The sequence below is a fragment of the Danio aesculapii genome, chromosome 12 (genome assembly GCF_903798145.1).
Source record: "Danio aesculapii chromosome 12, fDanAes4.1, whole genome shotgun sequence".
Taxonomy (NCBI): Eukaryota; Metazoa; Chordata; class Actinopteri; order Cypriniformes; family Danionidae; genus Danio; species Danio aesculapii.
Window position 1 is genome coordinate 48,002,249 of NC_079446.1, and position 21,949 is coordinate 48,024,197.

Genomic DNA, 21,949 nt, shown 5'->3' on the forward strand with positions numbered 1-21,949 from the left:
ATTAATACCTGTGGGAGGACCTTTACTGGAACCAGAAGTACTTTTGAAACAATACAGTAAACCAGTTATTCATATTTCATCTGTGATCAGAATGTTGGTAACTTAAGTAGATTGTGTTATTGTATCTGGCAGCTCTCACGGTGATATTTTTTCACTTGTGCTTGAATAGATGCAGTGGAATGGCAACAGGTCGATTTGAGTTGCATGTGTGAAGGAAAAGTGCTATGAAAATAAAATCTAATATTATTATTATTGTAATTTTATTTATTGATTGATAGTATCTATATCCCTGTCATTTAGAAGAATGTTCTTTCTCACAGAGATGTGTACAGGAATGGTGAAGAGCCAGTTTGATTTGTTTTAGTTTACCAGAAGTCTTATGCTGCATTTGGGAGTTTACTTACTTCCTACTTGGAAATAACATCTGTAACACTGCTAGTTGTGAAAATGTCACTGTGATGCGCCATTAACTGGAATGCACTGAGGTCGGACGTGGGACTTTTCATGGCTGAAATTCCCACCTCTGACTGTGTATGGAACGCAGCATTAGATTTAAAGTTTATTAAGACTTCTTAGGACTGCATACACAAATTTTGTGCATAGTAACATTTCTATTTAAAACCATATCATCCTAAAGAAACCCTTTATGCTGAAATGGTTCTTTGTGTGAGTTTAGGGTTGTTTATTTCCCGCCTTTGTGTTTTTCTAACAAACTAACAAAGCACCTCACCTGGGGCCCGTTTCGGAAGGGAGGTTAAGTGAAAACTTAGAGTATTTTAACCCTGAAATGAGAGAAACTCTGGGTTTTCTGTTTCAAAATGGCAGGTGTAGGAATGGGATATAAACCACAGCGGTTCGAACTGTAGTTCTGTCGAATGACTAAAAAATTATCAGTATTGATGGTAAAAAACTGTACATTCTAGTCAAACCATTGGAAATAAGGGCAGTATTAATAGCTATAAATGTGGGAGAGCGTTGATATTATGTGACTGTATTGTATTGTAATATGGAGCATCTATGTGTTGATGTTAAATCAAAAGTAATTCACAATTACTTGAAAATGAAATGATTTAATGACAATAGTTCTCTATGGTTACAACTCAATTAATTACAAAATAACTGTATAAAATGATCAAATATGAAATGATAAAACATATGATATAAATTGTACCCAGCTTAAATGTAAAATTAAAGTTACCAGAGGTAGAAGGAGAGACACAGGGGGAGGGAGAGAGAGAGACGAAGAGTGCAGGCCCAGATGTTAGCCTGATTGCAGAAGAGTCAGAGAAGATAGACTCCAGAGGAGGAGAGGAGCAGAGGAGGAAAGCAGACCAGGAAAAGACAGGCCAGGCAAAAGAAAAGAGGCAGAGCAAAGTTTTACACCTATTTCGTATCTTTCTTGACCATGTGACTAAAGCCCAAATACTAAGACATTCAAAACTGACCAATCAACATGTGACCACATCATAAAACCCCCAAAGTCCACACACCAGGCCCTGATCTTTTCAGTATCTGCCTTTGGAGTCGGTATGGACCTTCTTGAGTCAAAAAGACATGTTTTGTCATATAAACAAAAGCATATGATAATTTAGCCCAGGCATGGGCAAACTTGATCCTCGAGGGCCGGTGTCCCTGCAGAGTTTTGCTCCAACACTAATCAAACACACCTGAACACCCTAATTAGTGTCTTTAAGATAACTAGAAAGCTACAAGCAGGTGTGTTTAATTAGGGTTGGAGCAAAACTATGCAGGGACACCGGCCCTCCAGGATCGAGTTTGCCCATCCCTGATTTAGCCGCTTACACAGGTTTGTTAGAGAAAACAGGGTAAGTCAAGCCTGTTTCTGAAAGAGAGGTAACTTTAACTCAGAGTCAGTTACTGTCAGGAGTGGACTGGGGAGTTGGGGGGGGCAGACCAGAGTCACGGTGGCAGGTCAAATTGACCGCCAGGCCACCGAGAAATGTCCCGGTGCTCCCTATGGCCAGTCCACCCCTGGTTACTGTGGTAACCTAACCTGGTCAGGAGCAGGTTTATTCTCTAAACTTTTGAGTTTCTGTCCCCTTTTTTAAAGACAAAGCAGTATTTCTCGCCTTAGTTTCCACACACCTATTTTAATGCTCATTTTAGAGATGCGCATAAAAACGATTGATGGAAACGTCATGATGCGCATAACTTTTGAAAATATGCGTAAAAAACACACGCATAACTGAGTAGGATAAACTTTTATTCAAACAGAAAAGATGCGCATAAACTGCGATAGAAACACTTTTACTGAACAAATTCCAGTATGTGCATTAAAAAAAGATTTGTTATAAGAAATCATATGATGATGAAAAATGTGTGTGAATGGACAAACCAGCAGGCTGAGCACACTGTAACATCTTAAATGTTGTTTTGGTCATTCTAAAACACCTTAACCGTTTCAGTATTAATGTTATTATATTATTAATGACCTCCAGAGCGTCTGGAGCATGTCAAGAGCGTCTGTTCTCTGCGTCTCATGGCTTCAAACGCCCCCAAGTGTTCACCGTGTGTCAGCATTGTCTTCTGAGGCGCAAGTACATTTAGTAATTAAAGAAAAGATTGACGCAGCTTCTTCTACCGTTTTTACTGTTATTATTTGGCGCCAGTTAATCAGGAAGTGATGATTTTGTTCTCTTTGATTCATTGGATGGAATCGCTGCTTTATTTGCACACCTTTTATACGTTATTCCAGTTTTGCACATAAATTTAATTAATATATTTGAATGGGAACATAGCTATTGCCTACATTTCAGTCACACAAAGAACAAAGTCACGTTTGAGAATGACTTGTCCTATTTGAATAAATAATTATCTTAAATTCACAGACCTTCGACATGTGCTGTAACTAGATTAATGGGATTATTACTCGATCTAAAAACTATTGTTTAGTTCTGCTTACATTCTAAATGTCATATCAACCTCCATCACTTGATCAATAATAGAGGCAGACACACACAAGTGCACTTTTAAATCTATTAAAACTGATCAACATGTATTAAAGTGGGAATGTGTAAAAATTTTAGAAACGTCACACATAACATTACTTATTTTATTATACTTAAATATTGAAATACTTTAAATGTAAAATTACTGCTTTTTAAAATATATGATCATGTTTGCTATATCTCTGCATGAGCACATCAAGTTCAGCTGGAGAAACAAATGCTGATCTCTGTTTCAGATGTTGTCAAAGTCACTCGTAATATCTGCGCTCTATTGATAATGCCTTTTTATAGTTGCTGTGTGCACGCTTAACTCTGAGTTGGTCTACTCAAAGGTGATTGACCTAACTCAGATCCGTCATTCTGAAACTGAAAAATCTGAGTTTTTAATCTCTCGGTAAATCAACTCAGAGTTCAAGTTTAAACTCCGAGTTGGATGAACCTCCTTGCTGAAACAGGCCCCTGTTGATTGCAAATAAAAGCTATAACGTTGAATTTTTAAACACAGAATCATAATAGTAAAATGTACAACAGTGCCACGATACCATCATGCAAAGCTTTCCAGCACTGACAATTGTAAGAATCAGTGATTTTCTACCAATAATAACTGATAACAGAACAGAAAATCATCATATTATAATGATTTTTGAAGGATCACGTGACTCGGAAGACTGGTGTAACGATGATGAAAATCCCGCTTTAAATCACGGAAATGATTTAAATTTGAAACAATTCAATAAGTCAGTTATATGAAATTGTAGTGACATTTCACAGTTTGACAGCTGGGGTGGCCAATGTCTCATTGGTTAGCACTGTTGCCTCACAGCAAGAAGGTCGCTGGTTCGAGCCCCAACATTATTAGCCCATTTTTTTCTACTCATAAAATCAGACATTTGTCATTATCAGATTCCATCTTGCATTATATTTAACATTATATAGGCTAGAGTAGTTATACTGACACTGTAAACATTTATTCTCATGCACAACTGTGTTCACTATGAAAGGAAAACATATTAAATGCTTGTCGTAATCATAACTCTAAAATGCGATATGATTATTTAAATGATGTGCGCGCTTTCGATGTCCTTTTCACTGCTAAGTGCTTTTCATACTTACCGCGCGGCTCCCAAACGATCACTCTGTGCCACAAACTGAATGTTATTTACAACTTTATTACCTGTTACTCACAGCCTATGCAGATTCTGTTCACTAAAGCACATCTATCATTAAGTAGGCCGCGCGCCCTCTCTGTAGTAACAGCTCACGGTCAGCAGCTCACGTCACGTGTGATTTCGCTGCCGCAAATACATAATTTCACGAAGACAGAAATGATGGATGAATTATACCTTATCAATACAGTGTGTGACTCTTTCAACACCATTTTGAAGTGTCCATGTCGCTGAGCAACATATGTAAAAAAAACGTGAAGACTTGAAACCACCTTTGCTTCTCTCCTGAACGTGAATATGTGATTGGCAGAATCGTAGAAATGCTGGATTAATGGCTCGTTTCCACTGTACGGTTTGGTTCGGTTTGGTACAGGTCACCTTTATCAGGCTTGCGTTTCCACTAACAAGGGTACCCTTTTGGTGGGCGTGGTGTACGACAGAAAGTTTCAGTCGATGTCATTCTCGCTCGAGGAAATGTCTACAATAAAGCTGTACGGGTCATTTACATTTCATATGAGAAGCACTTCTCACAAAACAGATGCTTTACACATATAAATACTTGTGTATAAATGTTTATTAGTAATTTTTCAATGAACATGAGTTGATTATAACTGCAGATCAATGATAGTGCGAAACAGCCTACTGTAACGTCTGTAATTATATTAAATAACTAAATAAATGAACATATATAGACGCATACAGCCCCTTACAGTCTCCGAAATGTTACCAACTACAGAAGAAATACACACAGCAGACATTTTCGTCCGTATTTAGGTTCAAAACAATACAAATTATAGCCTAGTCAGTGAAAACCTCTCATCTGTGTCTGTAATCTTCAGCAGCACATGTAGCCTCTGTTAGACAGTAATTCCATCAATCTGAGTTCATATTAGTCCAAAATGTGAAGATAATAAGTTAGTTATACATAGCATTTTGTTCATGTTTGCAGATAAATAATGTGCTCCTTTTTTCCGGCTTCTCCTTTGTTTCTTCGCGCTTCACTCTCGCGTTTGTCAGTGTCTGACAGGATCGGGTTTCAAAAGCACATCAATAATCAAGCGCAGGTAATTACCATCAGCTCAAGAAGTTTGTTATTTCAGATATAATGTTAGAGACGCGCGCGAGCGCTAGCAAGAAAGCGAAACCGCTCGCGGCTCAGACTGGCTCGTAAAAAACTACGGGGCACAGGGTAAATCTGCTCTTCTTCTTGGCTTTGTGGATGTTTATCAAGACGACGACAAGGTTTGTTTGAGCCCAGGTCGACCATGGCTCGTTATTATATGTATAAATCATTCCGCTGTAATGTCTCGGCTCGTCGGCTGTGTATTTCAAACATGGCGGGTTTTTTGTTTTCATTCTGGCTTGTTGCGTAAGCGAATGACGTATCTCTGTAAACCAATGGCGTTCAGCTGCGCGTCTAGTTCCGCCTTTTGGTACCCTTTCTCGTCTTTGGTACCCTTTCGAAAGGGTGCCGAAAAAGTGGTACGGTACGGTACGGTTCGGTTCGGTACGCTTTTTGACAGTGGAAACGGCTATAAAAGCGTACCAAACCAAACCGAACAGTACCGTACCACTCAGTGGAAACGGGCCATAAGATCGTCTAGGGGGTCGAATCGAGATCGCGATCTTTTTTTTGATTAAACGTGCAGCTGTAGTAGTAGATCAATAAACCATTGTGCCGCCTCACAAGTCTTTGAAATCATGAGTTGCCTTCGTACAGGGCAAAGGCTAAACAAATAGCCTTAGCATACTTGAATTCTTCATGTTCCATGTCCTGCTCCATATGCCGCTGTAAAATTACTGTAGTAATTTAAAGTGGATCCTCTAGTGTGTTTGAACCATATAGTAAAGTGTGTTATACTGTATTTAGTATGTTTACAACTCTTTGTTAATGAATGATACACCATACTACAGTATTAACTATTGAGCTGATAAACTGTATAATAATGTAGTATACTTTATTTTTACTACAATAAGCTACGATGTGTTGTAATATACCCCAAAAAAATCCATAAATTTCTATATTTTGGGATTCATGTTTTTATTTATTTTATTTTATTCCCTTATATATTTCTGCTTTTGAATTTCATTGTGGCACTTTGATCTTTCTTCCAACAACTTTTAACCTTAGATATGTTTGCACAGCCAAGAGGTTTAATAAATTGCAAAGACACAGTGCCACCTAGTGGATTCTTCTGTCTCAACATTCAACTTGCACACATACTGTACATTGTTGTAGATGTCACTGACTACTGAATGCGTCTATCTGCATTCCTTAATATCAGTCATAGATTAGTTTCATTGTTATCTCTTTTCATCAGTCTTGAATCTGAATGTAACCTCTTTCAATGAAAACTAATCAGTTTATTACTCATTTGCTGACTTTTACAATAGTAGACAGAAAAGTTGGTATATGGAAATGGAAGAAAGCTAAAGTCTGCATGAAATTATTAAAATTTACAATGCTAATTTTGTTAGCGCAAATTATTTGATTTAAGGGTTTTTTTCCAACTGCTAACATGTTCACAGTATTCATTTCCAACATGACTGTAGACCAAAATAAACTTGTTTCACCAAACCACTGACATCAACAATTCTCATTCAGAAAACATTATAATTATAACACACTGTTATAATTATAACATACATTCTATTATAACACACTGATCTAAAAAAAAAAACACTAACAACAGACAGCATTACAGAAATTAACTACTCTTACTTCAGAGTTTTGAATACATTTCCATGTACATCGTTATTAGGGTTGGGAATCTATCTATCGTATAGAGCATGGGTCACCAAACTTGTTCCTGGAGGGCCGGTGCCCTACAGATTTTAGCTCCAACTCTAATCAAACACACCTGAACAAGCTAATCAAGGTCTTACAAGGTATACTTGAAACATCCAGGCAGCTGTGTTTTAAGGCAAGTTGGAGCTAAACTCTGCAGGGACACCGGCCCTCCAGGACCGAGATTGGTGCCCCTGGTATTGAGGGAGACCGGGGATAGTTGTAACACAGGTCAGCTGTAACACTTCCAATTTCTACAATCAGGGATTAGTTACAAATCAGCAGATTCACTTCTCACATGCTCATACTTGTCCTCATTCCACATACAAAAAAAGTCCTGTGACAGACACAGCAGAGGCTAGAGGGGGGAAACTACATTTGAGCTAAGAAAGAACTATTTTTTTACTTTAATTATTATTGGGATATCAATGCCTGAGTTGAAGTTAAACCCATCAAAGTTAACTTATGTCAATAGACCATTTCAATGTGGCAATGTCACTAGCCCATGAACATTTCCTGCTTGTCAAACTATTTCAAAACTGCAACAAGAGGCAATTCAACCATATCTTAAAGTTTAAACAGCTGCCATAACACTATTTATCAATATGTGGTCCTTTTTGGATTCTCTAAAGATATAGAAAAATGTAAAACAGGAAATAGGTCAGGACCATAGTTATTGCTTACATCTGTCACAATCACTAACCACAATAGATCGCTGGAAAACATTCACATTCTGATGAACTACAAATCTGTGGGTTTATGGACTACAGATCCAGTCATGCAACAGACACACACACTCACCTGCTCCAAGTGATCATTGATTAGACACTCACAGTTGAAGCTGCTTTTAGACTGATTACTGCACTATAAGTACAGCACACTAAAGCTGCGGTCACACTTGACTTTTCTTCTCATAGACTTCCATTCATACGCACGCGAATGCATCAGACCAGGTCGAGCAATCGCTCGCTTTTTTAATGTCTAATCATCTTGTTTAATCCCGCCATTTTTCGCAGCGCAGTACGACAGAATTTCAAGAGTTCACACTAAGCTGATGATTAATTATAAGCTTGTTTGGCATGCTGTCCCGGGAGAGAGCCCTGAGCTCATAAGATCCTCGAGCCCGGGGCTCCCTCCCGTTGCAAGGCGAGAGGGGAGTTTGAGCTCAGGTAGATCTCGAGAACTCCCCTGCTGTAATAACCAATGAACAGCCAGTGATTTGCTCTTGAGAGATAACCATTTACTAGGAGCATGTCTATAGTGCCGGTTTGGATTAGTCAATTAACTTATGTTGCATGTTTTTTGGACGGTGGGAGGAAACCGGGAAACCCGGGGGAAACCCACGTGAGCACGGGGAGAAAAAGCAAACTCCGCACAGAAATGTCTGCTGGTTTGGTAAAGCCTAGAACCAGAGACATTCTTGCTGTGAGGCAACAGTGCTAAGCACTGGGCCACCGTGTCATCCATCTAGAAAGAAGGAGGAGTAGGGGTGGATGGGGGGATTCTTCAAAACGAAGATAGCGGTGGTACGTAACCCAGGGTATTTGTAGTAGCTTAGGAGTCGTCTGATTGGTGCATTAAGAATTGGATAATGCGGATCCAGCCGCTAGCAATCATAAGCACGTGATCCTCTTGAAATTTGTTTATAACTAAACTTCACTTCGCACACACAAAGCCAACACAATCTCACGGCAATTCGTAACTATTTGATTTACTGGCTAATTTGTCTGAATTCGTACGATCTAATTCGTACGATTTAGTACGATTTGCTCATCCCCCAATGACGGTTGGGTTTAGGGGTGGGGTTAGGTGCCACGCCTCCTTTTTAAAATCATACAATTTCGTACGACTGAACTCGTACTAATTCGTACGAATTAGCCACTAAACTGACAAAACGTAAAATACTTACGTTTTCTCGTGAGATCAGGCTGCACAAAGCCCAGTGTGACCACAGCTTAACACACAGTTGTTGCTGAGTCTTGAGAATCTGTATGGGGTAGCATTACGATGAGCTTTCCTTTGCCTTTGAATCTAGCCTTGTTTTATTGTTTATCCCTGTGTGCTGCCTTCCTTCTGACCACTCGCCTGTTAGTTTGAGAGTATTCATCTGTTTGCTCCTGTGTTGACAATTGCTTGACTGACCTTTCCATGTTATAAACCCTGCGTTTAGATCCGCACTCCTTGTTGTCAGCATCCACATCACCGTTACAACATCCCTCAAAATGGTCTATAGTGTAGTGCGTCTGTGTAAATATTTTTGATGCATGTTGTTAGTGCTTTATTGACGTTTTAGCTGCAAGATGAGCATGACTACAAGACTCTGGATCAGTTGTAAGAACAAATGTCTTGGTTACTTAACAGTGGATATTAAGTGGAATATTACAAACAACCCCAAGCAGATTTAAAAGTGTATTAACTTAATTTCAGTATTTCTATGGCCCTTGGTAGATAGAGACCACATAGGCAAATAATTTTGGCCTCAGTGTTTGTCTTGTCCTCCGTGGGCTCATGATGGTCCCGGGAATCACGCAATGTGGGGGACGGTGTGAAGGTCGAGGAAATCACGATAAGGGGTGTGATGGGTTGGAAACGCGTTGGAGGGGGAGTTAGGGGTCACAGGATCAGAGGGGCAGTGGGCCACCTTCCTGATGCACACCAATTATATTTAACCCCCCACCCCCCACCCCAACGTGATTTTGCAATGTACAGTGCTCAGCATAACAGAGTACAGCCCATTTTAAAAATGAACATTTTTCAGTGAATATAGGTAATGTATTTTGGTGCATTTAAACAAAACAGATTTATTAAACAGATATATTTATTACAATTATATTTTAGTCACCAAGCATCTTTGGAAATTGAAAGATAACACAATTTAATTCAAGCTAAATATTGCAAACAAACTACAAAATTTCAACAAAATTTTTCATTGTTTTGCTTCACTTGATTTTTCCTCTTTTTATTATTTGTATTTAGTATTTTTCTATAACATATAAATTTATCTGTTGTAGTTTTTTGGACCGTTCCTGTAAGTTATTTTGTTAGATTAGCTCCAGATTTGACTTCAGTACTGACTAATCTAATGTATAGGCACAAATATGATATTGTATAGCTTCCTATTAAAAATATACATTTAAAAGAGTGATTTGTGAGGGGTGTACATATATATGCTGAGCACTGTAACATAAAATAAACAAAATGTGTTAAAGGGACCATCATAATAAATTCATACCCAATAAATTAATATGTTGCAAGCAGGCTATCGCGACTAACACAGCAAAGCATCTGCGGTTGGTTGATGTCATGTACTATAATTGCATCTGTGTCTTTAAGACTGGAAACAGGTGGCATGATTGGTAGTTTTGTAATGTTACGGAGTTCATACACACAAGAGAAGTAAAGAGTGGTGGTAAAATGTTAACCTGCGTGTGGCTGATTTAATTCAGAAGTATGTGCGATCTATAAATGAATATTTAATGATAAGACACACATACATTACAGTTTACAAACCTTGAATTAAAATATTGCACACTGTTTGATTCATTGTGCATCCCGAGTGCAAACAAATGGTGTGTGTAGTTTAACCTTGGGTGTAGCTGAGCAGCTCAGTGCTGGTTTTTGTTTGTAACTTGAGGTAAAACTAAACAGCGCATTTTCTCCGCCTCCTCATTCATAAACGGCAGGACGCGCTGCTGAGGAGACAGATTTACACTCCGTCATTCATAATCTTATACAGACTTTGCATCAAAAAAAAGTACTGTTCTTTAATCTTTTTCTTATTTGTTTTATTTATTTATTTATTTATTTTGCAAAAATCTTCAGCAATTTTTCTTGCGTAATTTCAAAGTCTCATTGCTTTCAACCTGAAGCTCAACAAACTGTAGAAAATATCCATCAATGAGCAGTTTTCCGTATTTTGGGATTCATATTTTTATTTCGTTTTTTCCCCGTTCATTTCTCCTTCTGAATCCCATTATGAGAGCTTGATTTTTCCTCCTAAAATGACATTTATGAACACCTCTAATAGTTTAAAGTGCTATGTTGTCTGGGTTGGTGTTGTGTTGTGTATATTACGCTACAAAAACCTCGTAATAAACAATTTTCTGTTCTTTTACAGACTTATTTCTTCATGTATCATTTCTTATAATATGTCAAAATGCTAAAATGTCAATAAAAGTCACTTTGTTAAACTGCAGAGTGGATTTTTCAGCATCAAAAAGTCGACAGAGCAGAGATCAACATCCAATATCAACATCGTGCAATTCACAACCAGAAATAAACGCAAAACACAAAATAGGGAAACTTAATTAACAGATATTTGTACAGTGCAGCGCCCGTCAATTTGTGTTTTTTCACAAGATATAGCTTTGTTAATGTTTTATTTCATGTGCGTAGTCTTTAATGTGCTTTTTATAATTTCAATCTGTTTAAAGCAGATTTCATAGATGTGAATTTAATTTCTTAAACTTCGGATGATGGTGTTTGTTTGTTTGTTTGTTTGTTTGTTTGTTTGTTTGTTTGTTTGTTTGTTTGCGTGATCTATTCCTGACTCTTTGCATAATGTTTTTGATCAAAGACTCGTAAGTAACTCAATTACTTTCGATGTGCTAAAATTTATGTTAAACGAATTTCAGAAAAATGAAGGCATACATGTTAAAACTGTAAAACATAATAAGGTGTTGCCTATAGGTCTATTAGATCGCCAATAAAGGAAATCAATGATCTATAATTTCATTATTTAATGCATGAAGTAGCCTATTCATAAAGCGTGTTTAATTGATCTGGAACCTTTTAATATGATTGTTTTTCTTGTAAATGATTAAAGTTGCATCAGTAATGTGTTTCCTTTTTCTAGTTTTGATCAGATCAATGAAAACGAACCTGAATATCTGCCTAAATGACTATTTAATCCTAATTTGATCTATATTTCCTAACAAAATAAGTTCTAAGGTATTCCTTTTTTATGCAAAAAATACACAATTGTAAGAGCGCTAAAGCAGGAATCTAGGTTTCAGCTGAATTAACAGTTTGTAATGATTGTCCTTTTGTGGTGAGGTTTTCTATATATTTTAAAATAAATATGGCAAAAAAGAAGGATATTTCCACCAAAAACACTTGCATCTGTTTTAAAATGTTGTTAACAGGTTTAAATAAATGTGCAAGCATGTAAATAAAATGCTGAAAATATATAGTTTTTATTTATTTAACAAAATGTGGTTTTGGCCAGGAAGATTTTATATTTGTCTAAATGTGTGATGTAGTTGTGTTGCTGTGCTAAGAGTTTAGAAATAATATTGGTAAACACTTGTTAGCAATTGGAAATAAATGTAACATTGATATTAGAAACATCATTAGGACAAACTGACCTGTAAAACTAAAACAGCCAGAATTAGAATAGTCTGTTGTGGCATTCTGCAATGAAAAAAAAGATAGATAGATAGATAGATAGATAGATAGATAGATAGATAGATAGATAGATAGATAGATAGATAGATAGATAGATAGATAGATAGATAGATAGATAGATAGATAGATAGATAGATAGATAGATAGATAGATAGATAGATAGATAGATAGATAGATAGATAGATAGATAGATAGATAGATAGATAGATAGATAGATAGATAGATAGATAGATACACGGACGGACGGACGACCGACCGACCGACCGACCGACCGACGGATATATAGATAGATAGATAGATAGATAGATAGATAGATAGATAGATAGATAGATAGATAGATAGATAGATAGATAGATAGATAGATAGATAGATAGATAGATAGATAGATAGATAGATAGATAGATAGATAGATTTTATGTTTTTTTCTTTCTTTCGCTTGGGACAACGGATAATAAAGAGTTCTGTAAGGTCAGATCAGCAATGTAATTTTACCAATATAACAACCCGATCTCATCAATCTGCGTACAAATAACACGACTTTACACTTTCCATTTGCGTGCAATGCTTACGCCAAAATCCATTTTTGCGTGCATATGATACGCCAATTCTCCCCATTCGCTTCTGTTGAGAACAGATGCGTACAAATACCACGCACCAACTCTACGGCGATGACGTCATGAACAAGACGCTCGGTTCCAACGCACAGTTCACCTGATGAGGGTCCATATTGCAGCAAGTAAGTCTTTTTTCTCCTTTTTGTAAAGAAATCACGGCGTTAACCGTATTATTTTGATAGATTTTATGTTTCTGCATCACGTCACATGGAGTCGTGTGTTAGAAACGGCAAATTGTGCGTTCAAAGTTGTTATTCAAGTGGTCGTTCGGTTAGCACAGCTGGTAGCCTAGCATTCACAGCCTGTTGCCATTGGTGATACAAAAATTAATCCGTTTTTATCATGTTGTGATATAATTAGACGGTTTTAAACATCAGAGATGACGGCAGATCAACAAATTAAATCATATGCATGCATTTTTTTTAATGAATCTTTAATATAACTCGGGCACAACGTTTCCGGTTCTTCTTCGCTGATTTCGTTATATAATCAATTACGGATATATTACGCTGGTTATTCTAAATTATAATCAACCCTTGTGTAAATCGGTGGAGGTAATTCGCTATCATTAATGAATTATTGGGGAAATGATTCGTTCATCTTGCTGGACGAGATTTAAAGATTCGAATCAGTTGAAAGTGAGTTGGGACACACGCAGGCATCATTAGTTGCGTGCAGATCAATGATCTCGTATTATGCTCCTTTTCCAGAATATTTTTTGTCTCATCGTAGATTATCAGCATATGATTTTACCTAAAGGAAATTAAAGCAAGAACAGTAGTCTTCGTCTCAAAAAGAAAAAGTAGAATATATATATGAATAAAATGAACATGAACAAAGGAACACATTTCTGAGTTAATGTATGACTGTTATAATGAGAATGAATAGTTACATATTTATGTGCAAAATGACTCAAATTTAAGAGTTACAAAGTTACAATACTATTTATTATATATGTGTATATTATTTATATATAAGGGACATGAAATATAACAATGGTAACAAAAAGGATTGTAACTTAATGCTTAAATTTGAGTCGTTTTGCACATAAATATGTAACTATTCATTCTCAATTATAACAGTCATACATTAACTCAGAAATGTGTTCCTTTGTTCATGTTCATTTTATATATATTAGGAATACGGCATTTTGTTAAATGGGAAATTGATTATTATAAATAATTTTTCTTTTGTTTGTAGATAAATGCCCGGAGCTTCAACATTTGGGAAGTGCTCCATTGTGTGGAAAAACTCAACAGTGCAAATAGAAGATGCTCAAAGGTAAATAATGTAAAATAGGCTGTATGAAACAGCAAACTTCCATTTTAATGAATTCAAGTCAGAGTAATTTATTCCAAAATCAAATAGTCTTCATACACTTGTTATGACTGACATAACATTTCATAGTTCCAGGGTCCAAACACTATATACTGTGATGCTCAACAGTGTGCTTTACTACTTTTGGAAAATCATCATTTATATCATGCATAATATCAGATCGCCTGGTTGTGATAAAATGTTTTAAATCATTAAAATATTTGTGTTTGGGAATCAGCAAATTGATATAATGTAGACAATGTAGTGAAGACTGGTTTTAAAAAGAGGTTGGCTGAAATATGTGATCTGACTAAACAGTGAATATAATAGAAACAGCTATTTTCTCAATTTTAATGAGTATAGGCTTGGACGTGGAAACCATATTCCATACGCCACAACTCACCAGGCAGGTGGACTTTAAATATGTCAGTTCTTGAAAGCCAAATAATAAAAACTTTTTTTAAAAACTAGAGTTTGTAACTTAAAGATAATAATATAAAATAATATTTGTATGTTTCGTTTACAAATTTGCTCCACAGTAGGTGTTTTCCAAAACGTACTTATTGATGTTGATGTCTGACTGTTTGTTCCTGTAAATAATTCCCTCTTAGATAGTTATGTTTTACAGGTAACTAATTATTGCAGTGATTCTAGTGTGGTCACTCAGTCCATTGAGATTTTCTATAATATGATTACCACATTTAAGAAAATAACTAATAAAAGTTCAAGAAAACAAATCTTCACTTGTGCATGCAGTAGTGACAACTTAAATAATTTAAATAGTCAATAATGGACGTGCATAATCTCTGTTCAAATGTGTACATTACTAATTAGGTTTGTAGCATCATGGGTATATTATTACAATATTCAATTTCTCTTAACTTGTTATCCAGTTAATTATATCCTTATTATAAAAGTGGTAGAAAATCAGCAATGCTTGATCAAATAGAGCACAGTTCACAGCCTATTGTGTCACTCTCTCTCTCTTTTTTTTCTATAGCTCTCTATTGGTCAGTGTGGGAAACTGCTGGACCTGAAGTGCAGGAACATAGCACAGATAAAGGTGTTCTGGAGCCAAGCACGGGAATGGGCCAAAAAAAATCTTAAAATCAAGCAAAAGCTTTTGGTAATAAAATGTTATTCTTCCTCTTTTATATAGAATAGGGAATTTTATTAACATTGTGCAGGGAAGCAACAACTATGCTGATTTCATGCAATAGTGTGCAATCAAATCAACCCAAATATCATTTCAGTATGTTAGAATCTACACAAAATCTTGCCCTGCCTATAAAATAATAATGAATAATAACTAATCATTTCAGTGGCGTTATACTGTATATAAGGCTACTTCACACAAAGTTGACACTTACACTTTTTGATTTCTGGTCATGCAGTGAATAGGTGTTCCTGCTACTGATGTTGTGCAGATTCTTTCACAGAAAGGTTTGCTCAGGTGGTTTACCTCTATAAAACACATACTAAGAACAGTGGACTGTCCTCTTACCTTTTTAATGACAACTTTTATGTAAATAATAATAACCATTTCCGCACTTCCCGAAAACTTGTTCTTGCTATGTTGTTTTGGAAGTTATACCTGAAGTTGTAACTTATGATTAACATGTTTCCTGCAACATTTTTATTTAACCATACTTTCTGTAAATCATAGCTTTCTAATGTTGTATGTAAAAAAAGATAGACCTGACATATCCTGCACAAGATGGATATATCTCTCCATACTCTTGACCTACTCTTGATTGTGGGTCGAGAGTAAAGAGAGAGATCATTGTTGAGTCTTTCTTGCTCAGCAGATGCTAAACTTATTACTAAATATTTCATCTTATAAGTCATGGTTCAACTCAAATATCTTGAACTAATGATAAAACATCTAATTGCAAATAAATGCAATCACTCATTTAAAGCACATTCAGTAGCCTACATATTAAAAGAAGCACCCAAATATGCACAAATTATGTACCAAGTTTGTATTTTGCTTGAGTGGTCATTAAATGTGTAGGATCTGGATTAAGTAAAGAGTATCCAATTGTTAACCAGTTCAGAACTACCACCATGGACAGTTCCACACAAGATCGGAAAAGGTATACCTTTATTTAAGAAAAAAACACTTTATTGGTAGTGCGAGAGACATTATCAGGTAGTGGGCTCCAAGTCTTTCTTACCTTGGAAATGTTTTTTTTAATATATTTTTTTCTCTGTTTAGATGTAAAAACCTAAGCATTTAATTAGCTTAGAAATGATTTTAACCTGCAGTTTATACAGTGTAACCCTTGGAAGTTTTCTTCATCTTTGCCTGATATTTAATTAGACTTGGTAAAGAACTTATGCCTTGAAAAGACCCAAATCAACAATGTGCTAACATAGAGGATATTTAAACATCTTGGTAAGTACCAGCGAATTCACAAGAGCTTGCTTATGATAAAATACACATCGTTTCCCATATTATTCCAAAAACAGAATATGACTGTCATCAAAAGGCAACCAAGGATTTATTAACTGTATTTTGATATATTAACTAAACACAATTACACTGGTCAGAAAAAAACAGAAATTTACCAAATGAACTGGGATGTGTAGATTACTGATATGCCAGTCAGGATCACACCTGTAGTGTTGGGTTTACTACTGTTACATCAAGGTGGAATGGTTTGTATTTACAGAATTGTTCTTTTTTCTTCACAGCTTGCCAGTTTCACAGCACATTGGACATTTTCCAGTACAATACGTGTGCAAGACATGTGAAAACAAGGTTAGTAGTTATACAATATAACTGCATTGTGTGAATCAATGTAAACTATTCTACAACAAGAGAATTCTGCTAAAATGTATGCCTTTCTAAGAAACGTTTAAACAAAAGTTAAAATATTTGAAGCTACAATGCTGTATATACAGAAGTAAACATTTAATGTTTGGGGGATTTATATGTTGTCTGATTTTGGTTGGTTGTGTAAAGGATTTGAATTAAATACTTTTGTTTTTTGATAGTGTCTTCCTAAGGGCTGTAAAGAAGTAATGTTCATTAGTACCCATGTCCATGATGGTAATCTCACCTTTCTTGGTTAAATGGCACATCATTTGTCTTTAAAAGGACAGATGAAACCTATTTAATTTAGCATGAATTGGGTGTTATTTACGTGTGTGTGTGTGTGTGTGTGTGTGTGTGTGTGTGTGTATAATAGATAACTGGACCACTGTTGTAGGCTCATTTTGATGGACTGAGACAACACTTTGTCACAACTACAGCTCAACTTATGAACTCTTTTTAAGTGGCATTTTGTTAAACAATGACTGATCCATAAATGATATGCTTTGTTATTTTCTTAAGTACTTACTGTCATAATTGAATATTCAGTTGGAAGGGGATGTACTTCATATCACACAAAATATGATTGGATTTACAATATGGGTTTTACATTTGAATGAAAACAAGAAACAACATCATATAAACAGCCTTCAATGTCAACTATATTTTAGATGTCCAGCCCATTTTGCCTGGGACATTTGTAGAAGTGTTCATAAACCATGTCAGAATCTACAGTTGTTTGTAACATATTTCAGAAACTAAACGTATAATATCTGTTTGTTTATTTTGCCATTTCTTTCAGCCAAAAGACCTGGCCCCCAGCTTGAGAACCACAGGAGAACATAGATGGTGACTGTGTCATAAAGGAAGTCTACTATTAGATCTGTTGTCAGCTTGGTGGTGCAAGGAAAAAAAAACTTCTTCCCATGAAACTGAGTTGTGTGGACAACAATAAATTTAGAATAGAATGAAATGAGTATAATCTGAAATTACGTTCACACAATCTACATTGTAGAAATGCTGTACAAAACAAGATGAATTGAAATGAGTGTGTAGAAGTCCATTCATTCATTAATTTTCCTCGGCTAAGTCTGATTTATCAGGGGTTTGCCACAGTGGAATGAACCGCCAACTCCACTGGCAAATGTTTTACGCAGCAGATGCCCTTCTAGCTACAACCCAGTACTGGGAAACACCCATACACACTTATTGACAGACACACTCATCCACTATGGCCAATACAGCATGTGTTTGGATTGGAGCACCCGGAGTAAATCCACACAAACACGGAGAACATGCAAACTCCACACAGACACGCCAACTGACCCAGCCGGGACTCGAACCAGCGACTTTCTTGCTGTGAGGTGACCGCTGAGCCACAGTGCTGCCCTGCTTGGATGTTAATAAAGTATTTTGTGAATTAAAGTCATGTTGTAGGATTTGTACTTTATTTATACACTCTCAAGTACTAGTCTAGTAACAGTTGAACTTTGAGCTCTGTCTGGGCCCAGTGTTTGACACTGAACACTGTATTATAGAAGCTTTAGAACATCTTTAGCAGTGCTTTGGTCATATTATAGCCAATTTTGATATTATGAATACGTTTCTGTTAACACTAACCACATTACTGAATCAGTACACTATATTTTTTCTGCATACAATGAATGTGCATACAATGAATGTGATCTGATTTAACATAAAGTTAATCATATAAAAGTTAGTCAAAACACACGTCAATTATTTATATATATATATATATATATATATATATATATATATATATATATATATATATATATATATATATATATATATATATATATATATATATATATATATATGTCAAATTAAAACAGTGTGCCACAAACAGTATGCATTTAATTTCCACAGTCTTAAGTTTATGTAAATTATCTGTAGCTTTAGTTCGTTGCTATGGTGATTGACACTTTTAGCCATATTTGCGTAGCTTTGACGTACACAAAAGTATTATTTTTTCATTGATAACTCAATTATATTGTATGTTATTGTTAATGATTTAATTTTGTATTATTTTCTTCTTAGAGTCTTCAATGTATTTTTTGTGTAGTGTAAAATTGCGGAAGTGCTTTGGGCTGTGGGCGGAGTTAGCGCGTTTTACACCTAATTTGTCTCAAATGTCTGAAATGAACCAACTTATTTACTTTTTGTTGACATAGCCAAGCTACGTGTCGTGTAATCACTTTTTTGATTGCACTAGATAGTTTATTTATGCAGTAGATATATCTTTTTGTAACCCTAATTTCAAACCCTACTTTGCAAACCAAAAGAACTACAAATATGGCGCTGATTTGTATGAAACTTCGTGACGCTGCTAGTAGGAATTGTAGTTTTTTTTATTTTTGTGTTTTGCTTAGAATTAGAAGTTGTAATTAGTGGGTTGACAGTTTAATGAGGGAGTTATGGAGATGGTAAACACAAATATGTTTTCAGATTTTAAATATCTTATTGTTAAATGGGATTAAATCAATTATAACCATATTTTACAGCGCCCCCAGTTGGTGCCCAATGCTGACTGTACTCACAAGATTCCTAAGATCAAGAGCTCTCCTTTACAGCTGGGCCTATGTGTGTAGGCTTCTTTTTTGCTGAATTAGAAGCCTTCAAACATGCACCAAAGTACAGATTTGATGCTCAGTTTTTCAAAGCAGGGGACATGTAAAATGTTCATACCAACATGTGCTCCTCTTCAGGTCAATACCTTTCCAACAATGTATTTGTTTCTGGTCTACAAAAAAAAAAAAAAAAAAAAAAAAAAACAATATATATATATATATATATATATATATATATATATATATATATATATATATATATATATATATATATATATAATTTTACAGACACATGCCATCTCAGAGCACTTTGAATATTCAACATATTAAGTGTGTGTGTGTGTGTGTGTGTGTGTGTGTGTGTGTGTGTGTTTGTTTCTGACAATTAAACAAAATAACAACCCCACAACATGAGGAATGCATGGTCCACAGGCACACACAAACACACCTTCTGAGGACATTGTCTAGCCCCTTCCCTTAACCATCACAGCTAAATATGTGCCTAACATAACCTTAACTTAACCTTTAAATCATATGTATTTTTTTCACCCTCAAAGTTCTTTACATGAGTGTCAGATTGCCAACATCTCTTCATTTTACTGTCTTGATCCTCATTTTGTTGGTCCAATACTCAAATCAGCTTCACAAAGACTGAGACACACACACACACACACACACAGAGATGGGTTTTCATATTTTGTGGGGATTTTTATACTGTACATTATAGATTTTATTACACATTTATATTCTTTCTCTCTTACATTAAACCTCCTCTTAAACATTGTTGGGTAATGTAATTTGAAAAATAACTATTTCCTGATTACATTAATTAGTGTTTAAATGACTATTGTTATTGGGTGAAAATAAATTAACTACTTGACGTAGTACAACAAACCATAATAAATCATATGACAGTCTGAAATGTCCAATGCAGTTGATCTGAAACTGAAATATTCTGCAAAATATCAGTTTATGACTTCATTTTCGTCTTCTGCTTATGGTATTCATAAAATCTACATTCTTCATTTTAAAGCAGATGTTCTGCACAATATTTTAGGAAAAAAAGAGAATAAAGTACTCTGCTTCTGTAAATTTCTTACTTTACTTTTCCAGTGGTTCAGTATTATTTTAAACTAGTTATTACACTCAACACCTCTTGCGCTGTTGTTCTCTTTGTAGTGTAAGTGTGATAAATCTATCTTACTATGACAGTGTAACTGGGACTTTCAATGTTCCAACATCAAAATCAAAGTCAGCCTTATTGTCAATTCAACCACATGTACAGGACATACAGAGAATCAAAACCCTCAGACCCGAACATATAACATTAATACAAAAAGGAGAGTTTTGAAAAGAAATTACAATAAATACAATCACACGTATAATCTAAAAATACAAGTAAAATAAAAAAATATATAAACAATACAATTACACTTAAGGGCATATGGCAAGCAGAGCAAACTAGAGTTGTGCAGATGCAAAACGGTATATAATGCAAAAGTATAGTGCAAAACAGTATATACGGTAGAGCAAAAAGCTTGTAAACATGATAATGATGATAAAGTGACAGTGTCTTAATAGTATACAGGGAGATAGTATGAGATAACTAGCAGTAACATGTTAGTAGTTCAAGTTAAATATTAAAGTGTCCAGTTCATTCTTTTGTCAAGGCCTGGATTTTGATTAACAGAAGTCAATCCAATAGTTTAATGACAAATTAAATTAAATATGTATTTCATATCTACAGCTTTAGCAAGAATTTACAGACATTTGAGATCCAAAAGTTTTGCAGAGCAGAAACAATACAAACATATAGTTCCTGATAATACAGCAGTGTAAATCAGCATGTTGTTACAAAGGTAAAGAACTGCATATTTCTGTCATCAGTTTTAACTAGGGCTGCACAATATATTGTCTCAGCATCCATATCACAATGTGATCATTCACAGTAGTCATGTCACAGGATCTGCAATGTCAAGTTCAGCTTCAGTTTATTTATCCTTCAGGAAATCTGAGTGGATCTATAGCTGATCAGGAACCATATTGTTGAGTGATTGTGAAGTTTGACCTTAATAGGGTGAACGAGTGCTTGTTTGCTTTGTTTAAGGCCTATGACTGTTAGATTTCAAGTGCATTTAAATCATTTGTGTACAAGAAATTATAGCAATATAAATGCATTTGCATTTAACTTTTATACAGTGAAGATCATTTGCTTATGTTTGATTATTGACTTTATTCTCAAATACAGTTAGACTCACCAAAAGAGTTAAATTAATTACA

General features: G+C 35.4%; 1 long non-coding RNA gene across 2 annotated transcripts; it reads left to right on the forward strand.

The window, feature by feature from the left end:
* Positions 1–12,867: 12,867 nt before the first annotated feature.
* Positions 12,868–18,291, forward strand: LOC130239038 (uncharacterized). 2 transcript variants are annotated; one of them, XR_008838668.1, is made up of 5 exons: positions 12,868–13,065; positions 14,144–14,224; positions 15,261–15,386; positions 16,958–17,024; positions 17,881–18,291. It is a non-coding gene; the product is annotated as an uncharacterized LOC130239038 (long non-coding RNA). The 2 variants fall into 2 exon arrangements; XR_008838669.1 differs by having other exon boundaries at positions 16,974–17,024.
* The last annotated feature ends 3,658 nt before the right edge of the window (positions 18,292–21,949 follow it).